Source organism: Ovis aries, chromosome 13 (genome assembly GCF_016772045.2).
Source record: "Ovis aries strain OAR_USU_Benz2616 breed Rambouillet chromosome 13, ARS-UI_Ramb_v3.0, whole genome shotgun sequence".
NCBI lineage: Eukaryota > Metazoa > Chordata > Mammalia > Artiodactyla > Bovidae > Ovis > Ovis aries.
Window position 1 is genome coordinate 34661532 of NC_056066.1, and position 8104 is coordinate 34669635.

Here is an 8104-nt window from a genome sequence, read left to right on the forward strand (position 1 = left end):
GGAGGAGGGGGCGATAGAGGATGAGATGGTTGGGTGGCATCAAGGGATCTTCTCTCTCGTCACAACTCCAAGACTTAGAATTCATTAAGACATATTCCCTTAAAATTCTGAGCCAGTACTACCTGGTGCTATAATGTTTATATCAAGAGTAAACTGTGTTTCTGCTCTCAGGGAGTCTACCTTCCGCTGAGGTGATCAGACTAGTTGATAGGTTAAGTAGCATCTAGTGGCAAATGCTGGAAGGGAAAGCAAACATGAAGCAGATGTTCCCCAAAAGACATGGTGTGTTGTGAGGGAGGGGTGGGCCACAGGAATAGACAAGCATGGTACATGAACACTTTCTCTCTCAAGACTGTGAGCAGCTTGCTGTTATAAGAATTGTAACTCAATCATCCTTGTTCCTCTAGCACTAAGAACATCATAGGTTCACAATTCATCGAATTATGAACCAAAATTTTAAAACACTTGTGCTAACACAGGGCATCTGCTCATAAACTGGCATATTACTTTTCATTTCCATTCGGTGTAATTGTCACTTTCTTCCATTGGCTCCCTTACAGAAATTTCATTATAATTTTATATGTCTGAAGACAAAGAATTTGTTAATCTGCTACCAATCTGGAATTAAGATAATTTGGACAGAGATGAGACTAAAGTTACCTTTCCATTGTTTATGAAACCGGACTTCGCAATGAAAACTAAATGTCAACTATGTGTGAATTTCTTTGAACCAGTTGAATTTTAGAAATGTTCTTCAGATAGTTTATCTATACTTCTCAGAAATTTAAATCCATATAATCTTTGACCCAGCAATTCTACTTCTAGAAATGTATAGTAGAGACATATTTGCTCTTAGTGGAAGAGGTAACAAATGATCTAAATGAAAGAGGAGGCTCTTTAGCTACTGATCTGGAATGATCTTCAAGATACATTGCTAATTCAATATCCTGTAATAAACCTTAATGGAAAAGAATATGAAAAAGAAGATATCTCTGTGTGTGGAACTGAGTCATTTTGCTATATATCAGAAACTAACATAGCATTGTAAATCAACTGTACTTCAATTTAAAAAAAATTTAAAGAGAGATACATTATTAAAATTGCAAGTGGAGCAACCAGTGGGTAGGACACAAAACACACCCATTTGCTGGTGTGTGTGCAGACTACCTCTGGAAGGATACACAGAAAATCTGGTAGCCTTGATCAATTTTGGAGATGAGACTGAAAGGCTGGAAGGCAAGTATGGAAGGCGGATTTTTTTTTTTTTTTTGCCTTGTGTAGCTTTTGAACTTTTAAACATTTTCAAACATTATAACTCTAAATTTTATTTTAAAGATTCAAAACACTCCTTCATTAAAAATATAAAATATCTCATATCTATAGCTTGCCTCTGAGGAGATTAATTGAAGATCTAATGGGGCTGTGGGGGGGTGGGGTGGAGGAGACAACTTACTTTCACTGTCTGCCTTTTGCATCTTTACCTTTTGTTTTTAACCATGTGTATCTGGGGGGAGAAAGGAAGTATGTACCTTTAAGCATTTTAGATCTTCCATATAACTTGGTATTTGAAGTTACTATATACATTCTTGGGTGGCTTCCCTGGTGGCTCAGAGGTTAAAACGTCTGCCTGCAATGCAGCAGACCTGGGTTCGATCCCTAGGTCAGGAAGATCCCCTGGAGAAGGAAATGGCAACTCACTCCAGTATTCTTACCTGGAGAATCTCATGGACGGAGGACCCTGGTGGGCTAAATACTACATTGAAAAAAATCTTATAAAGTTTTAAAATTACATATTTCTAAATTTATTCCAATTCAAACTGACCTTTCATATCCATATCTTTTGATGGTTTTGATGGTTTATGGCCATTTTTCAACTGTTACTTGAGGTTCTGTAGTTCTAGATGCTGTCTACTTAAAAAAGTGAAAGCTTCTTTTAAAAACATTCTCTTACTGACGATCCTACTTGCAAGGCAGCAAAGACATTCTGGACACAGCAGGGGGGAAGGGGAGGGCGGGATAATATGAGAGAACAGCACTGAAACATACATGTACGTTACCCTATCTAAAATAGATAGCTGGCGGGAATTTGCAGTATGATGCAGGGAACCCAAAGCCAGCGCTCTGTGACCACCTAGAGGGATAAGAAGGGGAGGGAGGTGGGAGGGGGGTTCAAGAGCGAGGGGACACGTGAGTACCTAATGCTGATTGATGTTGGTGCTTGGCAAAAAGCTATCACAATATTGTAATTTTAATCCTCCAATTAAAAAAAATTTAACTCATATTCTCTTTTAGTTAATCCTTTTGAATAGATTGTAGAGACCAGACAATTAAGGTCGACATGATGTTCTGTGAAACACAATGGATGAAACATGAAAATCGATCACCTGACAAGCCAGTTGTTAAGTATATTCAATGTGCTCATTACATAAACTCCAGGCTGCATCAGAGGGCCTTTGGGGTAGTTACAGCCCAACGAAACCACTCACTAAAATCCAGTATCAGAATTTGTCAGGGTTTATCAGGGACACACATAACTGCCAAAGTGCTGTCTCATGGTTATATTGTGCAAGGAGATCCACTGATCCTTGGCAGTTTCTGTAGAAATGATGACTAACTCCACCGTTCACGTGTACCTATGAGGTCATCATCTGTCAACATTTAAAGTAATCGCTCAGGCTTTTCTTTTCAGGTCGGGAGCGCCCAATACCCCTTCCCTGAGTCTGTCTGTCAGGTCGTTCAAGAATCCCAGGAACATGCTTCTGCCAGGGGACAGTCTGGTCACGGGACACCACGAGAAATGAACACAAGGGATCGCGTCGTTTCTGGCAACGCAGGCCTTCTTTCTGCGGCTGCTGTTTCTAATATGGCCACACGGGGTCACTGTTGGACCCTGGTGATTCCACAGTGCTTCGAGGACGTGTCCACGGCGGGCCCCCGAAGTAGGATGTCTGCTGAGGGACGGTGAGTGGTTTAGTCGCCAAGTAGTGTCCGTGTCCGACTCTTGCGGCCCCATCGACAGTAGCACGTCAGGCTCCTCTGTCCATGGGATTTTCCAGGCAAGAATACTGGCGTGGGTTGCCATTTCCGTCTCCAGGGGATCTTCCGGACCCAGGAATCGAACCTTGGTCTCCGGCAAATAAGCGGATTCCTGCTTGATTCCTGCTTTGCAAACGGATTCGTTACCGACTGAGCTACGAGGGAAGCCCAGACTCAATGTCCCAGAAAAATAGCTTACCTTCACTGTGAGCTCACTATGGACCAGTACTGTACGCTGTCTACTTGTATCACTTTATTTAAACCTCGCAACATGCCTGTGTTAAAAAACAAAATGCCACGGAGTAAAACTGAAGATCTAATTGGTTTTATTCAGTGATTCGGAAGCAGGGCAGCACCTCACCTCGCATCTAAAAGGCACTCCAAGGGGTGGTACCAAATGGACGGTTTCTATGAGAGAAGGATGGGGCAAGGGAACTATTAGTAAAAAGAAAGGAAAAGATTATCCGAGGCCCAGACACTTTTGGAGTGGGAGGGGGAAGGGAGTTTATCACACAGCTGGCCGCCTCCCCCTTTCGGGGTGGGGAGGGGAGTGGAAAGGACCCATGTGACAGATGAGGTCATTGGTGCTGAGCAGAAAATTCCAGGCTGGTTGATTAAGATTACGTTTCTAGGGGAGGTTGAAACTGCAGATAAGAGAGCCATTAAGTCTAGGCCTGATATCCTTCTGGGATGTGCTGCCCTTGTGGGCCTGTGGTTTTTCTCTGTAACACCTGTGAATTTTATCATTATTCTCATTTGATCTATGCAAAAACCGAGACGCAGAAAGGTTAAGTAGAATGACTAAGAATCCTTTGGCGAACCTAATCCAGATTTGACTGCCTTTCTTACCTCCAACCTTTAAATATCATTCTTGCTTTTTGACCTTAGTATTTTCACTTTTAGCAGTCTGTCCTAATTAGAGGTGGACATGAAGTTTTACATATAAAAATATTTGATGCCATATGTAATGGTAAGCCTCTTATCCTTCTCCATCAGAGGGAAGACAGACTGAAAACCACCATCACAGAAAACTAACCAATCTAATCATATGGACCGCAGCCTTGTCTAACTCAATGAAACTATAAGCCATGCCATGTAGGGCCACCCAAGATGGACGGGTCGTGGTGGAGAGTTCTGACAAAATGTGGTCTACTGGAGCAGGGAATGACAAACCACTTCAGTATTCCTGCCTTGAGAATCCCATGAATAGTATGAAAAAGCAAAAAGATAGGACACTTGAACAATGAACTCCCCAGGTCAGTAGGTGCCCAATATGCTACTGGAGATCAGTGGAGAAATAACTCCAGAAAGAATGAAGAGATGGAGCCAAAGCAAAAACAACACCCAGTTGTAGATGTGACTGGTAATGGAAGTAAAGTCTGATGCTGTAAAGAGCAATACTGCATAGGAACCTGGAATGTTAGGTCCACGAATCAAGGCAAATTGGAAGTGATCAAACAGGAGATGACAAGAATGAGCGTCAACATTTTAGGAATCAGCGAACTAAAATGGACTGGAATGGGTGAATTTAACTCAGATGACCATTATATCTACTATTGTAGATGGAAGAAATGGAGTAGCCATCATAGTCAACAAAAGAGTCTGAAATGCAGTACTTTGATGCAGTCTCAAAAACGACAGAATGATCTCTGTTTGTTTCTAAGGCAAACCATTCAATATCATGGTAATCCAAGTCTATGCCCCAACCAGTAACACTGAAGAAGCTGAAGCTGAATGATTCTATGAAGACCTACAAGACCTTCTAGAATTAACACCCCAAAAAGATGTCCATTATAGGGGACTAGAATGCAAAAGAAGGAAGTCAAGAAATACCTGGAGTAACAAGCAAATTTGGCCTTGGAGTACAAAAATGAAGCAGGGCAAAGGCTAATAGAGTTCTGCCATGAAAATGCACTGGTATAGCAAACATCCTCTTCCAAAAACACAAGAGAGGACTCTACACATGGACATCACCAGATGGTCAACACTCAAAACAGACTGATTATATTCTTTGCAGCCAAAGATGGAGAAGCTCTATACAGTCAGCAAAAACAAGACCGGGAGCTGACTGTGGCTCAGATCATGAACTCCTTATTGCCAAATTCAGACTTAAATTGAAGAAAGTAGGGAAAACCACTAGACCATTCAGGTATGACTTAAATCGAAGTGAGATTTAGATTTAAATCAGTGGAAGTGAGAAATAGATTTAAGGGGTTAGATCTGATGGACAGAGTGCCTGATGAACTATGGACAGAGGTTCATGACATTATACAGGAGACAGGGATCAAGACCATCCCCAAGAAAAAGAAATGCAAAAATGCAAAATGGCTGTCTGGGGAGGCCTTACAAATAGCTGTGAAAAGAAGAGAAGTGAAAAGCAAAAGAGAAAAGGAAAGCTATACCCATTTGAATGCAGAGTTCCAAAGAATAGCAAGGAGAGATAAGAAAGTCTTTCTCAGTGGTCAGTGCAAAGAAACAGAGGAAAACAATAGAATGGGAAAGACCAGCAATCTCTTCAAGAAAATTAGAGATACCAAAGGAACATTTCAGGCAAAGATGGGCTCAACAAAGGACAGAAATGGTATGGATCTAACAGAAGCGAAGATATTAAGAAGAGGTGGCAAGAATACACAGAAGAACTGTACAAAAGAGATCTTCACAACCCAGATAATCACGACGGTGTGATCGCTCACCTAGAGCCAGACATCCTGGAATGTGAAGTCAAGTGGGCCTTGGGAAGCATCCCAAGAACAAAGCTAGTAGAAGTGATGGAATTCCAGTTGAGCTATTTCAAATCCTAAAAGATGATGCTGCAAAAGTGCTGCACTCAATATGCCAGCAAATTTGGAAAACTCAGCAGTGGCCTCAGGACTTGAAAAGGTCAATTTCCAATCCCAAAGAAAGCCAATGCCAAAGAATGCTCTAACTACCACACAATTGCACTCATCTCACTTGCTAGCAAAGTAATGCTCAAAATTCTCCAAGCCAGTCTTCAACAATACATGAACTGTGAACTTCCAGATGTTCAAGCTCGTTTTAGAAAAGGCAGAGGAACCAGAGATCAAATTGCCAACATCTGCTGGATCATCAAAAAAGCAAGAGAGTTCCAGAAAAATATCTATTTCTGCTTTATTGACTATGGCAAAGCCTTTGACTGTGTAGATCACAATAAACTGTGGAAAATTCTGAAAGAGATGGGAATACCACAACCTGACCTGCCTCCTGAGAAATCTGTATGCAGGTCAGGAAGCAACAGTTAGAACTGGACATGGAACAACAGACTGGTTCCAAATAGGAAAAGGAGGACGTCAAGGCTATATATTGTCACCCTGCTTATTTAACTTATATGCAGAGTACATCATGAGAAACGCTGGGCTGGAGGAAGCACAACCTGGAATCAATATTGCAGGGAGAAATATCAATAACCTCAGATATGCAGATGACACCAACCTTATGGCAGAAAGTGAAGAAGAACTAAAGAGCCTCTTGATGAAAGTGAAAGAGGAAAGTGAAAAAGTTGGCTTAAAGCTCAACATTCAGAAAACAAAGATTATGGCATCTGGTCCCATCAGTTCAGTTCAGTTCAGTTGCTCAATCGTGTCCGACTCTTTGTGACCCCATGAATCGCAACACGCCAGGCCTCCCTGTCCATCACCAACTCCTGGAGTTCACTTAGACTCACGTCCATTGAGTCAGTGATGCCATCCAGCCATCTCATCCTTGGTCATCCCCTTCTTCTCTTGCCCCCAATCCCTCCCAGCATCAGAGTCTTTTCCAATGAGTCAACTCTTCACAGGAGGTGGCCAAAGTACTGGAGTTTCAGCTTTAGCATCATTCCCTCCAAAGCAATCCCAGGGCTGATCTCCTTCAGAATGGACTGGTTGGATCTCCTTGCAGTCCAAGGGACTCTCAAGAGTCTTCTCCAACACCACAGTTCAAAAGCATCAATTCTTCTGGTCCCATCACTTCATGGCAAATAGATGAAGAAACATTGGAAAGAGTGGCAGACTTTATTTTTGGGGGCTCCAAAATCACTGCAGGTGGTGACTGCAGCAATGAAATAAAAAGATGCTTACTCCTTGGAAGAAAAGTTATGAGCAACCTAGACAGCATATTAAAAAGCAGAGACATTACTTTGCCAACAAAGGTCCATCTAGTCAAGGCTATGGTTTTTCCAGCAGTCATGTATGGATGTGAGAGTTGGACTATAAAAAAAGCTGAACTCCAAAGAATTGATGCTTTTGAGCTGTGGTGTTGGAGAAGACTCTTGAGAGTCCCTTGGACTGCAAGGAGATCCAACCAGTCCATCCTAAAGGAGATTGGTCATGGATGTTCATTGGAAGGACTGATATTGAAGCTGAAACTCCAATACTTTGGCCACCTGATGCAAAGAGCTGACTCATTTGAAAAGACCCTTATGCTGGGAAAGATTGAAGGCAGAGGAGAAGGGGATGACAGAAGATGAGATGGTTGGATGGCATCACTGACTCAAAGGATATGAGTTTGAGTAAGCTCCAGGAGTTGGTGATGCGCATGAAGCCCTGGCGTGTTGCAGTCCTTGGGGTCACAAAGAGTCGGACATGACTGAGCGACTGAGCTGAACTGAACTGACAACGGTCTGCCTGAAATGCAGGAGACTCCAGTTCGATTCCTGGATTGGGAAGATCCCCTGGAGAAGAGGAAGGCTACCCACTCCAGTATTCTGGCCTGGAGAATTCCGTGAATGGTTAGTCCATGGAGTCACAAAGAGTCGGACACAACTGAGCGACTTTCACTTCCCTTCTCTTCACTTCATAATGATAGAAATATTGGAGATGAGCTAAAGGGCCACCAAGGAGGGACTAGTTAATTTATAATCTACCCACAGGTAAAAGTACTAATAGATTGTATCTATTAAGTGATTAATTATTAGCGAGTCACGGTTCTAAGCATTTTGTTTTTTAACTCAGTTAACTCTCACAAATGCTTAGGATATCCATATTATTATCATATTTCATCCAACAACAACAAAAGGCATCATCATTATAGAACATTCCATTATTTTATACACGCTTAAGAAAAATACGCC